The sequence below is a fragment of the Triturus cristatus genome, chromosome 5_1 (genome assembly GCF_964204655.1).
Source record: "Triturus cristatus chromosome 5_1, aTriCri1.1, whole genome shotgun sequence".
Taxonomy (NCBI): Eukaryota; Metazoa; Chordata; class Amphibia; order Caudata; family Salamandridae; genus Triturus; species Triturus cristatus.
In genome coordinates this window covers 702,494,697-702,515,906 of record NC_140587.1, presented here as the reverse complement: position 1 = coordinate 702,515,906, position 21,210 = coordinate 702,494,697, and the positions used below count along the sequence as shown (strand labels likewise).

The 21,210-nt window shown below is 42.8% G+C and overlaps 1 protein-coding gene across 1 annotated transcript in view; it reads left to right on the top strand.

Moving 5' to 3' along the window:
* The window catches only part of MAPRE2 (microtubule associated protein RP/EB family member 2), a 672,904-nt gene that overhangs the window by 196,052 nt on the left and 455,642 nt on the right, over positions 1–21,210 (top strand). The window contains exon 3 of the mRNA XM_085605669.1: positions 16,055–16,097. The gene's annotated coding sequence lies outside the window, so the exon portion shown is untranslated. The remainder of the gene's footprint in view (positions 1–16,054; positions 16,098–21,210) is intronic.

The window sequence follows — 21,210 nt, the reverse complement described above, 5'->3', positions numbered from 1 at the left end:
GCTGGCGCCTCCAAGCGACCTCACTGTAAATCACTCAAGCATCATCCATGCCTGTTGTTTTGGAAAATAACACTGTGCCTGCTGGGGTTTGTAGGCCGTACTTATACTGAGAAACACAAAACCACAAGCCCTGAAATGATAAACTTCACAGTTTAAAACAACAGGCGCTGCAGGCAGGTAGTGTGATGTGGTGCTGCACTGGGACTCTGTGCACTTTTCTGCATAACGCCTTGACCCTTCATTTTTTTGTTTAAATTTCTTTATTGGTATTTTCTGCATTTTTTTGGATTAAAACTGTCATCGTACTCATTTACAACATTTCCAAATGTAAATATAATGCATACAGTACATAAACAGCGGATTATTGCCTACATTTCTGGAGGTTGTTATTGGCGCTGACATTGCATTTCCTAATGTTATGAGTTACATCTCGGGTGAGTATGCGCTCTGGGATTCCAGTGTGCCATCGCTCACATTACTACAACTTCTCGTTTTAGAAATTATTATCATTCCCAGACACTTCTTGCTTCCGACACATTGGGCTTAACCTCTTCAGTGCCCATGACGAGATAGTCTCGTCATGGAGCACGGTCGCGCTGTGCCCATGACAAGACTATCTCGTCATGAACCCCACCCACTAATAAAACGCCCGGCACAGGAGGGGGAAAGGGCGTGGCACAGAAGGGGTTAAAACATATTGATATGTTCTTATGCATATATAACATGAACATACATCTGCTATCCTTCGGAACCGAACATCACATCATTACAAAAGAAGAAGAGAATTTCTGTCCAGTGACAGTTTAAGAAAAGAAATCACTGGAAATTACCAACAAGTCTTGTTTTCTAAAACTATACAAACCAAACTAAAACCTATACTATATATAAAAAAAAAAGGGGGAAAATTTGCCATCAGCGAAATACAAACGAAATCATTCTCATTTGGCAGGGTACAAGGATATATTGTTGGTTCCGTTCCTCTCAATACAATGAGATAGTGCGTGCAGCTAGGTGTAATTGCCAACTAGCCGAGGGTACCCCTGTGTCTAGTGAAGCAGCTGGGGTACGCGTGTCTACCCATATCTGAGCTGGGGATATGAGAGATAGTTGTATAATGCATTCACAAATTGGTGGCCAGGGTATCATCTACAGTTATGGTGTTTTCGACGCGCAGTGCAGTAAGGAGTGTGTCCCATTTTGTGCAATAGGGAATTTGGGGAGCCCCGCTGTCTCCTCCCTGTGCAGTACCGTACTTTCCGCTTGTGCCCATGTTAGAAATGAGCACTTTCAGCTAGTTACCACCTTGACCCCTCATATATACTTTTACACTCTAAACAGCGAGCCCTCATCAGTAAGAAAATACGCGTGGAGGCTTGCCATTTTATAACACCACAAACGATGCTTGTGCAGTGGTTTTGTGGTGCTCAAAATGATGTCAGTGTGTGAAACTGGGACTTGTATCAGTAAAATGGAAGAGAACGGAAGCGGCAAAAAAGTGCTTGAGGGACCACCTCTCACGTTGCATACAGTGTGGGTCTTTAAAAATGTACTTATATTTTCTCGGGAGAAGGTCCATACCTTAGGAATCGCTTTTAATACCTACCTGTTGATTGTGAACCTTACAGAAATACCTTCTGTCATATACATATCCTATATGATACCTTGCCATAGCTCTTCATGTCTCAGAAGATCTATGTTAGACTCGCAGATATCTTTTGTGCATTGACTGTTTCAGCAGCGCCTAAGGCAGTCTTCCAGCTAAGACAATAGCAAAAATCCATCACTTGCGAAGCTATGTTGCCCTTCACGTTCTCTGTCTAACAGCGAGTGTGATAAGGAGGTAGAGTAAGCAAAGAAGTGTATGTCATGGCCTTGGTCTCACTACAGCCTGGTCAAGGGAACCCTCCGGAGCTAAATCCAAAAATCCATAAAGCATCCTCTTCATTAGTGTGGGTCAGGTTCTACACTTATTCTGAGGGAGGTGTTGGACGTGCAAGGGTCAACAACTGCAACAAGCAATGCAGTTATTTATTTATTCGTTTTGTAAACTTCTAGCTTTTGTAATGGAGCCTTTTCACAGCGCTAGTTACTAAGAAGCACGCAAGTTCTTCAGTAGCCCAGACACTTCCAAGTATTAAACTAGACAACCTGGAGTCCAGTCCTTTTTAAAGAGGCAGATAGTTCCAGTGATCTTGTGATGCGAAGGAAAGCCTCTTTGAAGAGGATTGCTATTTTTTTCTTGAAGATTGTCAGATTGTGATGGTTTGAAAGGTTTGGGTGCAATGCTTAATTTGTAAAAAAAAACAAAAAAACTATTTTTAAAAAAGTGCCTGGACTCTTTTCAGGAGGCCATTTTAGCGTGCACCACCCCTTGCACCTGCAGCGCTGCCAGTGGCACTACCAACACAACTTCTAACTGTAGTGTCTTGTGAGTTAGAGATAAAGGGACCATTTTGGTTCCTGACGGACTCTGTAGAACAGTGACAAAAGTGCATGGGTGTGGATGATAGAATTCATGATGTAGAATGTTCATTTAACGGTTACACACTGATGAATAATGATGTGGTGCGATCATATGCATGTACCCAGGCTGGGGAGGACGCTACAACTGCAGACGAGATAGGGGACTACATAAACCCCTCCACCCAAAGAACCGAGAGTGCTCTCCTGGAGAGTTTGCCATTGTTCGGCATACTACTCGTGCTCGCTACGTGAAAATCGACGGTTGTCGCATGTGGAATCAAAGTGCCAGTCCAGCCAGTGCAAGGCCTATGAAGAAAGTGAAAGCCTTACAGAAAGTTTGTTTGCTGTCGGCTAGAAATTTGCTAGTAAAGTCCAGACAAGAAATACTGCTCCACAGCATAGCACATATCTGTCATTCATACAGTATGACAACGCTAGGGCAGTAATCGCCAAGTGCAAGGAAGTTTTAAAAGTGGAAAAAATTTCTAACACAAAGAAACGCTAAAGGCAGTAGAAAGCAGGTACAATGCAAAGAGGTGAGGGGGTGAAGACACAGTGCAAGATACGAAACCGCTGCTCACTGCCAAAGAAGAAGGCAGCGCCTCACAACCAGAGAGTTGGCGTGATGACCCAAATGATAGCACATAGCTCAAGCTGCTGGTCCCCAGTGGGCAGCTGACACAGCCGCAGCGGGCTCTGCCCTTGACAGCAGAAAGTTCCACAGGTTGTAATGCTGCTGTATTCTTAAACCAACTGCCTTCCTTTGACACCACCAAAAAGCAGAATATTGGCGATAGATCTACTGCCTGGATTAAAACCTTCGATGATTTCATTGATGCGCTTGTAGAAGTAAATGACAAAAGATCATTAAATATCTAAAGAATTTGGCGGGTGAAGGAGTAGAAGAAGTGATTAAGAAAATACCACACAGGGTTGAGTGGCATACCATTATATTAAAGTGGTGATAAACACCAAGTTTAATCCAATGCCAAATGTTGATTACGAAAGATATATTTTCAGTTAAGAAAGATAGACTGTTGGGGAAACGATCAACAAATTTGTAGAAAGAGTTGATATGCTTATCAAACATTGTCGATTCAGTGAGTTTAATGATGAAGAAGCTGTTCGACTAAGAGTCATAGATGGTTGCCTTTCTGATTCCTTTACATGAGGAATGCTGAGAGAAACGCAGAGCCTAGCATGAGTCTAATAGCTGCCAGAGCTGAGGAACGTTCCGACAAACAAGCTGCTGACTTAGAGGCCGCTGGAGTCCGTCATGAATGTGATAAGCAAGCGGAGACATAAAGCTGAGGGGCACAAAGGGATGTCTCTGAAGAAGAAGAAGTTGTGCTTGAAATATGAATTTTCCTTTCCAACTGGCGGTAAATGTCCCACAATTGGTCAAGTATGCAAAGGTTGTGGGAAAAAGTACCATTTTGTAATGGTCTGCAAAGCGGCCGAAAAACTAAGTGCATCACATTGTGAAGACAAAATGGCCACCAGAACGTTCCAGACACGATGTTCTATGCGTGCCCACAAGGTCAGGCAACATCACCTGAGGCAAATAGAGACTAAATGAAGTAGATTGTTGTCTGAATCTTCATCTAAAATTTCTTTTGTATCTTTATTGAGTGACTGTGAGGAAGATAGATGTGCATTATTGATGTTTATGTCAGTGAAACGTGTGCATGTCGGACTTGCCGTATGTAAAGAAGAATGCGAGTCAAAGAAAAGTCGACAAGTAAAATCACAAAAGTCGGTCCAGCATTGTCCTAAGTAGGGGTGGGCGGAATTTGCAAAATCCACTTCCGCAAATTATCGCGAAGATGTTTAAAATTATCGCAAACAAGCGGAAATATCGCAAAGATGAGGAATTTTTTTTCCCGCATGTTCGCGAGATTTTCTGCATGGTTGCGGGTCGCCAACTTACCCATGTGGATGCTCGCGGGCGCGGCCATCTTGTTTTGAGTTGTCTCGCGGTGCATGATCGTGAGAAGAAAGACGTGACCGCGCGACGCATGACGTCACTGCGGGCGCGAACTGTCGCGAGACAGCGCAAATGGCTAAAAACAATCCAACATCTCATGGAGAACGCGACCGGATCAAGAAAACTTGTCGGCGAACGCAGGGATTCAGGTAAGGCGATCGCGCGCGCGCGAGAATGTATTATTTTACAGCGCGAGCAAGAAACAAATTATCGCCAAGCTGCGGAAAGCGGAAATTTTGACATTTTCGCGCTCTCCGCAGAACGCGAAAATGTCAAATTATCGCAATTTCCGCGAACGGAACGAAATTTTCGCCCAGGCCTAGTCCTAAGGCTACACTTAAAGTGAATAGTTTGCTTAATACCTTTCATTATTGACAGTGGTGCTTTGATAAACATTATGTCCGAGGAGAAATATTACGAAATGTCTCCCGTGCCACATCTCATGCTGTTGAAGACTAAAGTGTACCCATGTTCTGCATCAACACCATTGAAAAGTCACAGTTAATTTCTAGCAACTATGAAACACAAAAAATACAAGTGCAAGCATCAATTTATGTATTGCAAGGTACGTCATCAAGGGCCTGTTTACTCAGTTTCCATACTGCTGCTGTCATGGGACTGATATTTGTGAACTACAACATAAATGCACATCACGAGATAGTGAATCAGTTTCCATCATTATTTCAATCTCAAATTGCATTTCATTTATAAGAAGCTGTTGAAGGAGAACTTGAGTCACTCCTAAAGCATATTATTGAGCATTCTGCTGGTCCTGTGCCATGGGTTTCGCTCATAGTGGTAGTGCCCAAAAAGGACAGTGGAGGTGTTCTGCGCATCTGTGTTGATATGAGACAAGCTAACAAGGCGATTGAAAGGGAACGACATTCAGATCCACTTATTGCTGATATGATCACACATCTGAATAGTGCCAATGTAATTTCTCACCTTGATCTGAACAAAGGCTATCACCAACTAGAACAGGAAGAAAATTAGCGCTACATTACTACCTTTTCGACTCATATTGGTTTGTTTAGATAAGAAAGCTACACGTCGGAGTGTCATCGGCTGCAGATCATTTTTGTGATATTATTTTTCACATAATACAACCAGTCACACCTACTTTCAATTAACAGTGATGACATACTGTGTTTTGGGGCCACACGAAAGGAACATGATAAAGCTCTTACTGTGTGTTGTATAGTTGCTGATGCAGGTCTCACTTTAAATGCAGAAAAGTGTAAGTTTCATAAAACAAAACTCAAGTTCTTTGGTCATATCTTTTCTGATGGGGGAATGGCTCCAGATCCAAATAAAGTACAAACCTTGTCATCCACTTCTTCCCCATAAGATGTATCTATGCTGAGATCCTTCTTTGGTATGGCCAGTTACTTTTTAAGGTATATACATGACTTTCCCTCTGAGTGCCCCAATGAAAGATTCAACAAAACAAAATGTTCCATTTTTATAGACACATGAATGTGAACAAAGCTTTAAGAAAATCAAGCATGCAATTGCGAACACCACTGAAATGGCATACTTTGATCCACAATTGCAGACAGACGTTGTTGTTGATGCAAGCCCAGTGGGGTTGAGTGCCATCCTTGCTCAGCATACTGGACATCCCAGTGCCCCAAGACACTTTGTGTCTTATGCTAGCCGAAGTTTGTCATCGACGGAACGTTTCTATTCACAACCTGAAAAAGAAAGCCTTGCTGTGGAGTCGTGAGCATTTTCATGTGTTCCTGTAAGGAAAGCATTTCAGAGTTGTCACCGACCACCAAGTATTGCTCACCATTTTCGACAATCCTAAAGCCAAGATGCCCCCTCACATTGAGAGGTGGGGTTGTGATTGCAGGAGTATGATTATACAATTGTGCATCATCCAGGAAAAGATCAAAAGCCTGCTGACCATGCTCACATGTTCCATACAGTTTCATGTCACTGTTGAACAGTGACATAAGTACATGGGTGTGGGTGATATGAATCATGATGTAGAAGGTTCAGTTAATGGTTAGACGCTGAGAAATAAAGATGTGTAATACTAAGCTCTGTGTGTGGCTTGATCATTTGCATGTACGCGGGTTGGGGAGCAATCTACACTAACCATCCTACTATGACAATTTAGACTTTTAGAATAGAGTGGCAGGTATTAGTCATTTTTTATGAATGTTGAATTATTAAAAAATTGTTGTGCTCATTGGAAAATTAGACAGACAGTGCCACCATGTGGCTGGCTGTCATAAGAGTCAGTGTTGACAATTAAGTGCTTGTGCTGAGCACCTTGAATCCCTGACTCAAATTTGGCTTGTGTGGGTGCGATCCGTTTCAAAGCTAGGTGCCCAACACTCACATTGACGTGCAAATACGAGCTTGGGAATTCAGTCTGATGTGAGAGATTAGGTTTGCTTTGCTGGATCTCAGAGCTCAGTTGGGTGTACAGTTCGGAAAGAGAGCTGTAGCCTTAAAGTGCTTTAAGAATGGTGCCAAGAATTTCCAATTTTATTCTTTGAGTCACTGGTTAATATGCGCTCTGCATAAACTGGTAACAGTAGCACATGAAGGGTTTGATCACTAGGGTCATGTGAGCCGATTTCTTTAGATTGAGACATGGTTTGGCTGCATGGTTTTGAAAACTATGTAGTTTGGGAAACTATGCCTTTGATATTCTGGTGTAGACAATGTTGCTGAAATCTAATCCTGACATCAGTGGGACCCTGGTAAAGTTGATCATGTGGGCTAGTTGGAGCTCCGTCAGGATCCTTCTCAGCAATGCTGAGGTTTGTTGGTCAAAGGAAAGTTTGGGTGGACCATACTCAAGATGTTTTACTGCTTTAACTGAAATTAGGGTGGCTCCTAGTTCTTGTGGCCTCTTGGAAGAGTAAAACTGACTTCTCAGGGCTCACCACCTCTGGGGGTTTGAAGTCTCTGTCTGTTCATGTAGAGATAGCTCTCCATCATTCTCAAGTGTATGTGCTTTGAAAAGTCTGTGAGACATTTTAGACTGTCTCAGTGGTTGCCCATACAGAAATGGAGGTATGTCACCAGCATACATTTGGAACTGAATGTTGTTTATTGAGAGAGATTGTCTGGGCAACTGCTCTCATGCAGATGTTGAAGAGAACCGGACACAGTGGAATCCCTGTGGAACCCTTCATTGGATCAGCTTAGCGTTCAATGAGGCAGCACCAGTGTTGGTTTGCCCGGGTACAATTTGTTCGGAATTATTTGTATCACTCCGTAGCTATTCTGTTGATTCCAACCCTTCATCCCTGCCAGTCGCAAAGTATTTATATTATCTACAGTGTTGTATACGATGGACTGATTGAATTGAATATTGAAGATTGTTCTCTTTAATGTGAGGAGAGCATGTCTTACCTGATATTGATTAGAGACAGTTGTGTTCCCCTGTTCAACCTAAAGCCTGATTGCCTAGTATGTAAAATTTAAGATTTTACAAATTCATGAATGTGGCATGTTACCTCACCCTCCAAGAGTTAGCTAATGAAGGTTAGGCTTGAGATGGGTCCACCCTCAGATTTCTTTAGCAAGAAGTACTTATTGCTTCTTTTATAATTCCAGATTTGTAAAGCGTGATTTATCACCCCTTACTGTATCCAGGCGCTGGGGGCCGCTGGAGAGATTAAGTGAGCTATTGCCCAGAGTCACATGAGGCTGAGTTGAGCTTCCGCCGGTGCTGAGGATCGAACCGCAAGCCCTGCGCCTTGGAGTCAGCTGCTCTGGCTGCTGTGCCACACCGCTCCCTCCCTTACACTGTTGGGCACAGATCCGTGTTGGGGTAGGGATATGTGTATGTATGTAATCCTGGTTATTTAAGGACTGAGCATATGAATGTTGTCCTGGTGGTAGCTGGACAACCCCACCCACTTAAACTTAAAAGGGTAAAGGCAGCAAGGTTCTACCCAATTTCATAAAAGGGAAAAAAGTATTAATTTATTATTGGTGAAGAACACATGAAAAAAAACAAAGGTAATTTGTAAAGAAAATGAGTTCAATCATTAGAGTAACTGCTTTCCCTTTCCTCTGCTTCATTGGAGAACCGTGGTTTCATTCACAGCAAATAAAGCGTCCCTATGTTGAACTTAGAGCTAACAGGGCTGCCATTACCCTAGTAAAGATAAGAGATTTATTATCTGAGCTTTACGGCCAATTTGTTTTCTTGGGCAGGGCCAAAGGCAGAACTTCCACTAACGTTTTCCCAAGAATGGCCATCATTTTCCACCAGATACCTGACCAAAGATGCCAAACTCAGATTGGTTTAATTTAATTTTCCCCACCGGGTATATTATGATGAAGGCTCCCTGTTTTCCATTTTTACAGATATATGCAGATAAAAAACAATGTGTTTTCTGTCTACATTTATTTTTTAAAGTGGATAAATACAGAATATTGTGCTTTTAAGTGACTCTCCATGCTTTCTTTCACAAGTTATAGCCCAACAGCTGAGCAGATGGACAGCATGGGAAATTAAAAAAACAGGATGAAATTTCTTTAAATAACTGCATGTGTCAATATACATTTGTGGTATAATGCTAGTATTTACTAGTGAATGTATTGTTATGTAATATTTGGCAGCTTATATAGCTATCACACGACAGTCATCAAAGTATGAGTGCGCATCTAGCAGTTAAATAAAAATGGAAATATACAGTTTTACAACTTAATGTATACGCAAAACCCAAAATAAATATGGATAAATACAGATAAAATGGCCAAAAAGTAAATATGGATAAATACAGAAGGAAATGTTAAAAAAATAAATACCATAAACCCGGGAGCCCTAATTATGATCACTACAGGCTTTGGCGCTTGGGAAGGAGACAAGACGACCGCTGCCCTCAGTTTTTAAGTGTCACTTGCAGGCTTCTTCAAAATGATATGGGATTGTTCCCTTATCACTAGAAACTGGGCTACAATCCACGATACCCTTAGCACCCTGCTGAGATACACTCTAACTCCAAACCCGAAGCAGGTGATCTCGGGTATAGATCAGGGGCTTTCAAACTGGTGGGGCTTAACTGATCCTGGGGGAGGGGGGTTAAGGGGGGAAGGGCATGCTCTTGTTAAGAAAAGCATCATGCTGAAAGCAGTACTTTGTTTTAGCTGAAAAAAGGATCAGCATTAAGCCACCCTGTAATGGGCCATTACTAACATCTTTTGTCATTTATACCTGGCTGGGGGTGTGTTAAAAGGGAAAGGACTCCAAATATTCTTCAAACCTCCCTGCCCCCATTTCGGATAATCACACTGTGGATGCTTTTACACGTTAGTAAGGCCTAACTAACCAGAATAGTATGTTTGGCCATCATGTATCTGAATGCATTTTTAAAAGGTTTAACAGAACGTAACTGTAATGTTAAAACAATTCTAGACATATATAAACAATGCCAATTTAATAGAATAATTGTGACAGATTTTGGGGGACCCATCGATTATTTTTTCATATGGGTGGCATGGCATTGAAAGGTTTGAAGACCACTGGTATAGATGAACAGGAAGGGGTCCTGGTGGACGCCCAAAGCTTGGTGGCATTGGATTGATAGTGGCCAAAAGAGACATTGCCCACTACTGGATAACACTTGCCCCCTTCAAACTCGCTGTGTGGTCTCGGGGAATGGATGCCTGTGCTGCGGCGGAGAAGTCAGTTTACGCTGCCCATGGCCCTCCGCGCAAGTGCCATAAAATCTGGGAAGTGTGGTGGGCCCCAATCAACTATACCCGAGTGAGAAAATTGCATGGAACATTGTTGTGGAAATTTCTATAACGCATGCACTGTGTTGTCCATGCAGTGACCGTGGTCATGTTTTTTTTTGTTTTTACTAAATTTGGATCAAAATACCAAAACATGAATCCTAAAAAAAAAAAGGATGTCCATTAATCTATGGGTACCTCCATGTCAAACGCAGAAATGGCATTATGTATTGTGAAGTGACTAAAAATTATTAGTCATTTACATCTCTCCACTGATACAAATGATTTAGCAGAAAATCTTGGTAGGTTTGTTAATGTAAACCAAACTATATATGCCTCTAAATCTTTTTTATCAAGATATTATATACCTCCACGGTCACTTTTCAGTTACTTAATTTCACCAGGTATTTTGTAAAACATGACATGTAGACCTCTTATGTTAAACTGTGTTGATAAGATCCAGTACACAGGCAGACTAGCACAAGCTTGAGAAATCACACTTTTCCTCTATTTAGTTAAAAGCTGTACAGGACTGTCGGAGACCGTCGACCAACATGCCACTAAAATAGTTTAAAATGCCACTTTTAATACCATTGATATGCCTGTGTAAAGGTCATTAGGCGTGAAGTTTCTCAGGCTCGCTCCTTTTACCAGTGTGGCTTTTACACTTGAAAGGCTATGTTAATTACAGGGGCACATGAGGGGAGACAAGTGTGCCTTACTCCCCAGTACAACAAGGGAGCAGCAAAAAGACCTTGGATGTTCACACAAGGACAGATTGAATGCCTAATGAAATGACCGGGCCGCAGTACACCTCTGTAGAAAATCCATCAATGCTTCTCCATCAGAGGATATCATTCAATGTCTTCTGTTTTGTCACAATGACAGCTGGTGATGTTTGAGATTGAGCTATCTTAACTCTGCTAACGCTACCCCAGTATTGCGTGGAGACGTGAACGGTAACAGGAAAACGAGAACTTGACAGTGGTGCTCCCCTCTTTACATGATGCACGCGCCTCATAGGATCTCTGCACTGGTGTAGGTGTTGGTGGCACAGAGAGAGTTTCTTGTGGTGATGATTAAGGAAAATGGAGTTATTGGGTGCTAATGGAGCAGCACTCAGTTCCAGTTGTGCTCTGGCAGTGAACAATTAACATACCTATAACCAACTATGAAACAGAATTACTTCTACGCTCAGTTAAGATGGCTGTCATTGGTATCCATGTGTAATATGCTCTTCATGGGTTCATAGCTGAATTCCTGGTTTCAGAAAGAATTGCTTCTGTGACTTCAGATGACAAAGCTGAACATTAGGTTTTTCCCTCCTCAGGGACCTGTTTCACAAGCTCAACTCTGTTACTTAAAGGTGGCTCCCAGGAGAGTAAGTATGGTATGTGGTCACTTTAGTCAAACACTTCCTCTATTTCTTTCCTGGGAAGTCGTCCTTCTTTAGGTACATCAGTTATCATGCCAGAGGTCTTTTCTCGTCATGCAACTCATGGTTTTATTGATTTCCCTGATGATGTTAAGGCAGGTGTTGTAGATTCTGTGCCAGGAAATCCTCATCTTTGGAAACAATACATCCCCATGAAATGATGCATGGTGGCGTTCTGAACTCGGCCCATCCCCCACCCTGACATACCACTCCCACAACCTCAGCACCATCCAGGACAGCAAACTATCTATGAAAAGACAGGTAAACACAGTCTCATCCGCCTGCTTCCACAGCCCATGTATGCTCCGCAAGATCTCCAGGTGGCTGGCAGTCAACACCAGAAGGACCATCAGGCAGGCCCTCATCACCAGCAGGCTGGACTACGGGAGCACACTCTACGTAGAAATCACTGCACGCCTCCTGAAGAGACTACAGACAATGCAAAACTTAGCGGCAAGACTCACCCTCGACCTCCCAAGATGGACCCTATATCACACCGCACCTCTAGAACCTACATTGGCTCCAATTCCAAAGGAGATGCCAGCTAAGATGATGACCCACACATACAAAGTCCTGCAAAACGAAGGACCAGCATACATCAGCAAGCGCATGACCTTCCACCAACTGACCAGACGCCAATGTTCCGCCTCCCTCTTCCTCGCAGACACACCCCGGATCCACCGATATCACCAGTGGATGATGCTCCTTCTCACACCAGGTGGCCAAAGCTTGGAATGACCTTCCCCTGCACCTCAGGATCGCCCCATCACTCTGGGATTTTAGGAAATGACTCAAGACCTGGCCGTTCAAATGAACAGAACACCACAAAGCAGCAAGCATCTCCAGTGCCTTGAGACCCTCGGGTGATTTGCCACGCATTCTAAATCCTGATTCATTGTGGTCAACATCAGTCTACTCGGTACCATGCACTAAAAGCTGTGTGAGTACCCAATATTAAGGAAACTACTTGCCTCCTTATTATGGGGAGAGTGTGGCTGCAGGGGACCACGATGAACACAGTGAACATAAGAGCAGTATGGAATCTCTGGCATTCTCCTCGGCAGCAACCCCAATACATTTTATTGTCCTCACTCTCAAGGTGGACATCAACCACAAAGAAAGGAGTGGATGTGAGAGCAGTATGGCTTCCCTGGCATTCCACTCGGCACTCTCAAGATGGAAATTGAGAATAAGAGCATGTCAGTGGTGAAGGCATCCTCAAATGAAATCAACAACACGGTGTAGGAAATCAGACACAATATTGCCTCCCTTGGGACAGATGGGGAATGACAGTGATAAGACAGCCCAAATCTTAAGGGGCTGGAGACATATCAAAACAGATTAGAATGGATGACATCAGACTAACTTGTGTAAGGCCCTTCAATCAATATGCATACCTTGAAAATCATCAAGCGAGGGATAGTTAAGGGCCAGATTGTGGCTCACAAGGCACTAATCTCAGAAGTCAAGAAGGATAGGTGATTAAGTTCATTCTACCTAGGTTGAACAGATATTTTTGATAAGGAATGTCCTTCAAATCCAGAGCGTGGAAGGTGCGAGAGCTGTAAACATTCTTTGTCCACGGTGATCTACTTGCAGCTCTTTAATCGCTCACACAGTAAGGGTAACAAACCTGAGGTAACAGATTCTTTACCTGTTCATACAGGCAAAAAAGAAGAATTGACCGGGTAGGGGTAGGTTTGTGCCATTCGTATATTCGCACTGAGGACATAATTGGCCAAACCACTATTGCAGGCACAACTGGCATGCGTGGAGCTGAGTAATGCAGTTATGTGAACTTTTAACACTTGACAAATTCAGTGAAGCTTTGGTTGATGAAGTGAAGTGCTCTTCCACTATGGGCCTCAGGTCCTCTTCTGACCCTGCAGTCATGATGGCCATAGACCGGACAAAGAATTTTAGGTGATGCTGAATTCCTTCCTAATTCTTCAAGAAAGAATGGATTTCAATTTTTTGGTACACACATTATTTTGTTCACTCTCTAAGTTGGGACGCATAAGAGAGCACATGCTTTAGAATTATATTTTTAAGTAACTCTAATATATTAGAAGAAAAGCTTTTTTTATATATTCTCTCACTTACTGTTGGATGAATTTAAGATTGCACTATCTTTTTATTTGTTCTCGCAAACCTAAATTGTTTTCGGAAGTTGATGAGAGAAGATTTAATTGTTCCAGGAGAAATTGATTGATTCATGCCAGGTATCGGGTGCAGACGGTGAAAGCTGCATTGACACAGTCAGTTAGCAATGGGGTCTGGAAAAGGTTTTCTTTCGCTACAGTACAGGATTAACTAAATAAAAGTGATGGGCCTGCTCAGAAATGATCTTTTTCACAGAGTGTGTTTATGTATCTAATACAAAACGTTAACTCCCGAATTTGCTTATTTATATACTTTACTGTTTTTCTAGATTTTATGAAATGCAGTAATAATTAATATGACTGATAATATTTATTAATATCGTAGCTCAAGAAGTGTTTAGTGAGAAACGAATATTTTGTGCTATGAATTTTATTACGCTGTGGACCCACATTTTAAAGAAATTGAAATTGACCCAGGGAGTGGTTATATTGGAAGTAATGGAACTAGACCTCTCCAAATCAAAAATTGTTGGTTCATCAGGCTAGTTTTCTGGAAATGGAAGTATAGACTGGGAGAGAAGTGGGGTGCAGGCAGCTGTACGAAATGAGTGTGACAAGGAGGATTATTTTAATGGTATGTTATGATTTGTTACCTCATTTATTTTGAGATGGTAGCCTCTGGTTTTTGTCGCAGGTGATCGCTTTTCTGAATTGTCTGTATTTATACTTATATTGTATTTTTAGGTTTGATATTTCTTTCACTTTCTTCATCCAGTCAGGTGATGGTGCAGTTTTCCCGAAATTATGTTTTTGTGCTGTGAAAATATTTCCGGCAATAAAAAATGTTTAATGCAATCATAGTAGCCCTGAGGAGAATGAAATAAAGGCTGATGTATAGACCTTCCATTCTGCCGTGAGTCCTGCCCCACTTTGCCAAATCCTGATGGTCATGGATGCATTGGGTTGGACATGAGCGATTTCACACAAGTATGTGGCCTGTCCAGCTCTGGTGTATTGTGGACATTTCTGATTCCCCGTGGTTATAGCGTCACTGCACGCCAATTCCTGCCCTGTGCGTGTGCAATGCTGCTAGCCCGTTTTACTTGGGAAAGCGGCAAACAAGGACCTCCCATCCACAGGGTAGTACAGACCCTGCTGGGCCTGGGGACTGGTGGTTAAGCAATCACACTATCTATCTTACAAGGCCCTAAGCTGGACACCCTGATGATCAGAACACAGGGTAGGTTTGACTGATGAAGAGTAGGGAAAAATAGCTACTCATTCTGTAAAGGTATTCTGCAAAGCCTATCTCAAGCTAACCACAGTCTTACTGCTTAACTACACATGTCTGACGCCCACAAGACACACCGTAGTATCTCCTGTCATACTTGAATGGCCGTCCTTTGCTGCACACTGGGTGTTGACCTCCTCCATATGTAGTGGCTGTGTCTGGCACTGCAGCCTTTTTGGAAGGGTCACTGACACGGTGACACTGTAACCAAGCATGTGCTCCACCCGGAGGTGTGCCTCGTGGGTCTACTGTTGTGTCCAAAGGGCACAAGACTGGCGTTACTATTTGCCAACACGCAATATCCATTGGCACGCCCTCCTATTGTGCTGGCCACGTTTTCCACACATTGGCCACTACCGAATGCATTCCGCTTACGACCACCTCTGGGTCCATAGGGCCCCCTGACCACACTGACCCATGGGGATCATACTCCTTGAAGTCTCCACAGACTGTCTTGATAGGTCCCTGTAGAACCAATCCTATCCTTCGGTATATAGGGCTCACTCATCTGGGTTTAACTGGAGGGCACAGGGAATGTGGGTGTTAATGGCGTCTACAAGAATAACTCTCCATTGAGGATTACTTTCTTATTACCACTGTGCGGATAATACGCGTACACCAGTAATCATTTAATTCATAGTGTTTGAAAACAATAAAAGTTAATTTTGAGGCAGTGATGGTAAACGTGTGGGGACCAAAATATACTGCCTTGTGTAGGCTTTGTCACATTGCTATTTTCAGTCACTAGATGTGCCTACTTGTGAAGAGAGGCTTTTGACAACCTAAGCTATCAAGTGATATGAATGAAGAACTGAAGAATGACTATGGTTTTGTGGTGTGAACCACATCTAGCCAGACAGTGCCGGTGAAGGCACTCTGCGTGGTACAGAGCGCTCTGCAGTGTGGTGTTGTGATGCCAGAAGAATGGACCCATTGTGCGCATGGCTCCCCTGCTCCTCTTGGTGGCTGTGGGCTGTTGCTTCACTGGGCAGCGCACAATAACAGAAAAGCTCTCCTTGTTTCACTGCTCTGATGATCCCTTAAGAGCTGTTATCTTCTTTTTGCAGAGACAGAGAGCTGCAAGGAGCATCTGAAGGGTGGATGCAGAAGGTAAGCTTTCATGTGTGCGAGTGTGTGCATGCGCAGGTGTGCATGTGTGTGTAGGTAGGCATCCTATGGAATGGTTTACATGTAAGGCTTCTTCAGAGTTAAAGAACGTCATGTGTCCTTGTCACCGACTGTAACGTCCCTCCATGTGAACATTTCATCAGACGATACATAATAAATGTGGCCGCAGAGTGCATGTCAGAATATCGTATAGACACACATATTGTGTCCTAAATATTGTGTACCAGGCATCATCGCATTGCGTGTGGATTTTCTGATTCTGAATTCAGCGGGTGATATTTTTGTATATGAAATTGAGATTCAATATTTAAAACAGTATTCTGCTGCTGCAGCACACAGCGATGCACAGAAGAATCAAGGCCACAGCTAAGAGAGAAAACAGAAGTACAGTAGGGCACTAAGCTAAAGCACACATTTTGCTCCAAATATGTAAGGTGCATATAGAATGTATCTGTGGTGGGCACAGAACTACAGAACCTTTTACCTCTACCGAGATCAGTGCTTTGAATCTGCTTCTGAGGTCAGCAGTAGTAAGAATGCGCTGTGATCTGGTGGTGTCACGGGTGATTTCTGTGCCCTTCTCAGTGGGTAGCAGATCATCCTCTGGGTGGTCTTCTGGTAGCTGGGCAAAGGGCCTTAGGTACCTGGGTACTTTCCTTGGTCAGCAGTGTACTCTCCTTTAAACAGGTCACTTTCAGATGCCCTAAACAACGCCCCCAAAGTCCCAAAAACCCTGGTAGGGGGCCTCCATGCGAACACATTCACCACCTGTTTGTTTAAAATGGGCTTATTGGGGAGTTTATTATTAATTCATCGTTGTGTGGCTAAGTAGGCTGATGCATTATCGAAGCACCAGAAGAGTGGGACGATCCTAAAAGTAAACTGGCAAAAAACACAGATTGGTGGGGAAGTGTGGGGCCCAGGGCGGGGTTAAATGGCCTGGAAGTTGGGAGTGTAGAAGAAGGAGGAGTTTTCAGGAGAAGAGAAAAGAGATCAAGCTGCGCCGTTTGAGCACGAAACACAACTGAGGGTGAAGAAAGGATAGTGAAAGAGATGGCAGATGAAAGGAAAATCACCCCGGCCTGTTGCTAATATAGGGTGGGGACAGTGTTACTAATACAATAGATCAGAGCAGCGGTTCTTAGCCTTTTGACTTTTGTAGACCCCACTAAACCATCACTGGAATCCGGGAACCCCCACTGAGTCAATATTAGAACCCAGGACCCCCGATCTACCAAATTTCTATGATTTGAACCTCTAACAATACAGAAAAATATAAAAACAAGTATACACCAAACAAATGCTCAAATATTGGAATATTTTGTTTCATTCACAATCAAATACAGAACAAGTTTCCACATTTTCAATGTTTCGTCTTTATTTTTTTATACTTTTTAATTTCTTATTTTTAATATTTCATTTTGTAGAACAGTCTCGGCCTCCCTTAATAGGCCTCACAGACCCCCTGGGGTCCTTGGACCACAGGTTAAGAACCACTGGATTCGAGAATTGTTTGTCGGAAATTTGTTTGATACCATAAACCGCATACATGATGCAGTGTTCTTTCAGAATCCGGTGTGGCCTCTTTTAGAGGGCGTTGGGCCGGAGGCCTGTCTTGTGATCCACGTAAAGTGAGGCTTCAGACTTCCATAGATAAGAGACGCAAGAAGCACAGTGTGCCTGCTTCATCCTTCCAGGCATTATTAGAGAAGGAAACGGGTCGAAATGCAACGTGAATATATACGTATTTGGGGCTCAAAGAAGTGAATCAAAGTAATCAAGTCCTCCTACTGACAGTGGAAGCATGAACCTGGACAGCACGCTGGCTCTGCAGGAGTTGAGTGTGCAGAAATGTGGGTAGATTAGTTAGGCCTGGTTGTCCTTTCTTGTTGACAGTTTATGTGCTCCATTTATCTTTACCAAGAGTATTTATACTTTTGCAGTTTCAGACATGAGTTTTTCACTGCAAGGCAATCCTTTCCGAATGCACCTCACTCCAGACTTTAGCATGTCCCGCACCTGCCACATTAGACTGTGCGCAGCAAATAGTATTTGTCCAAATGGCATCCCCATCTTGCCTTGACCATTTGAAGTGAGCATCTTTGGGCCTCAGATGCCAAGATGGCTCCTCGAGTTAAAGTTGTCATGAGTTCAAAATCCAGCAAGACCATCTCAATTTGTGATCCTTCCAAAGTTAGTAAATTGAATAAACTTAATGAAGTAATGGTAACTCCTCTTATGCACAGTACCTCAAGTTCTTATAATGCAGTGCACCAGCCCTGTCCATGTTAAATCCTTGCCACACATCTGATGGTCAGTGGTATTGAAAGCTGCCCAGAGCCCCAATCCAGCCACGAATTCTCAGCTACCAGTGTCCATGTCCTCTGCCTTAAAGAGTGTGTCCAAACAGTGACGAGGCCGGACTCACTTGCTCGTGGCAGAAGAAAACCCGACAAACAGTGATCAGTACCAGAACTCAACGTTTCCTTCAGTGTGGATAGTTTGCGATTTTGAGATGCGAAGGAGAATTTTCTTCGGATAAAACAAACAATGCAAGCTAAAAAAACAAACTTTCATGTCTCCAACGTCTTCTGTAGTGAGAGCCTTTTATGTTCAATGAAACTCATCAAGAGCTACTAATATTATTAGTATGGAAATAGTGACCACATCAGACAGGATTACATTAATGTAATCACACGTAAAGAAGTAAGGACATTTGGAATGCTTCTTTTAAGAGAAGGCAAAGTGCAAAGAGTAGCAAAGTGCAATGCTGTGTAAAAACTGCCCTCACCCACAAGTTGTCGCATGCTTCATCATTGGGCTGCTGCGACACCTGCGCAGACTAACGCTAGAGGTGGAGCAATAGGGTGGGGAAGACAATACAAACACAAAGAAAAGGAAAAGGATACAGAAAATGATAGGTGCAGATAATAAGTTTAAAAATAACTAAGGGATATCCTAATAACTATTTTATTCCTGGATTCCCCTGTTAGGGATAAAAGGTATCTCCCTACCAAAGGATGGTGGTGAGGTAAGTGTATTAAGCATCACCCCTCCGTTCTGTAAAAAGGTTGACCTGTTTCTGCCAGATTTTGTGTCTCTCCTGGCTTTCATCAGGACTGTCAGATCTCTGTTCTTACTCAATTTCTTGTCTCAAACAATTTGTATATCTGAATACTACACCTGTTACTTGTTAATTTTGGTAGGTCCTGTAACCATACTCCTATTAGGATCAGTAAGTGAAGAGAAAAAAAAGATATAAGTGAAAAGAATACTTGTATTTGTTACAGAAGTGAATGTCTGGTGTATTAAATGTGATTAAAAAATATATATTGCTACCTTTGTCCTTTTCTAACCCATTAGGCGCGAAGCGGCTTGTATATCTGTTATTTTATCACCGCTAGTGGGGGGCAATGCCCTCTGTTACTCGTGAATTCCACGCTTGCCCATTATTTAAAACAACATTAGTTCCTTAAAAATAGTATGAACACACCTATCAATGTTATATGAGAAGATCATGCTTGAGAAAGTTGCATGCATATACCCTTGCTTGCAATGCTCAGGTAATGATTCAACAAACTCAGTACATCTTACCGAGTTTCACTTAGGATACTGCTAGAAATGGCATGAGGAATAAGGGCGACCCCCTGTAGTCACACACTAGTAGGGAGAATTAGGGTAATGTATGCAATGTTAGATCGAGGCATATCTCAAGGTTACTCATCGTGCATTTATTAAGTTCCACACGTAATCTCTAATCATGCTTCAAAAAAAGGGAAATGGTAATATCATGTGTTTTCTTATGGCGTGGCCCTGCCCGTCACGTGCTTGATCCAAACAGTGATGGTTTACTGATTGTCATCACGTGTCACACAGTAATGACCATAGCATTCCGTATCTGCACTGATCACACGCTACCCGCATTCAAACAGCCCAGACCCCTCCTTACTTCGTCAGGGGTGGTGCACCTCAGGAATAATGTCCCTCCCGGTGCCGCGTAGGTAACGACAGGCAGTCCTCATAGTCCTGTACTTGAGGCTCTGCTTCCCGTCACGTGGCCCAAGGCGGGGGCATGTTACGTCATTACGCCGGAGCGTCAAAAAGCGTTGCAACGCTGGAAAGCTGACTCACTAGGCCTTTCACTGTTGTGATGTGAACGTGAGGGCATCTGCCGTCAACCACGTTAGCCCCTTCGGTTCTTCATATCTCCGTGCAATTCAAATGCACTTGGATGATGAATCATTAACATCGAGGCGGGCCCCTACTGACAATAATTAATAAATATGTTTGTGGAGTGTGTGAGACCTCACATATCACATAATTATCATGCAAGCAAGGGTATACGCATGCAACTTTCACAAGCATGATTTTCTCATATAACATTGATAGGTGTGTTCATACTATTTTTAAGGAACGGATTTTTTAAAATAATAGGCAAGCGTGGAATTCACGAGTAACAGAGGGCATTGCCCCCCACTAGCGGTGATAAAATACCAGATATACAAGCCGCTTCGCGCCTAATGGGTTAGAAAAGGACAAAGGTAGCAATACATATTTTTTAATCACATTTAATACACCAGACATTCACTTCTGTAACAAATACAAGTATTCTTTTCACTTATATCTTTTTTTTCTCTTCACTTACTGATCCTAATAGGAGTATGGTTACAGGACCTACCAAAATTAACAAGTAACAGGTGTAGTATTCAGATATACAAATTGTTTGAGACAAGAAATTGAGTAAGAACAGAGATCTGACAGTCCTGATGAAAGCCAGGAGAGACACAAAATCTGGCAGAAACATGTCAACCTTTTTACAGAACGGAGGGGTGGTTGGTGCTTAATACACTTATTTCACCACCATCCTTTGGTAGGGAGATACCTTTTTAGCCCTAACAGGGGAATCCAGGAATAAAATATTAGGATATCCCTTAGTTAGTTTTAAACGTATTATCTGCACTTATCATTTTCTGGATTCTTTTCCTTCCTTTGTGTTTGTATTGTCTTCCCCACCCTATTGCTCCACCTCTAGCATTTGTCTGCACCGAGGTGTCGCAGCAGCCCAATGATGAAGCATGCCACAACTTGTGGGTGA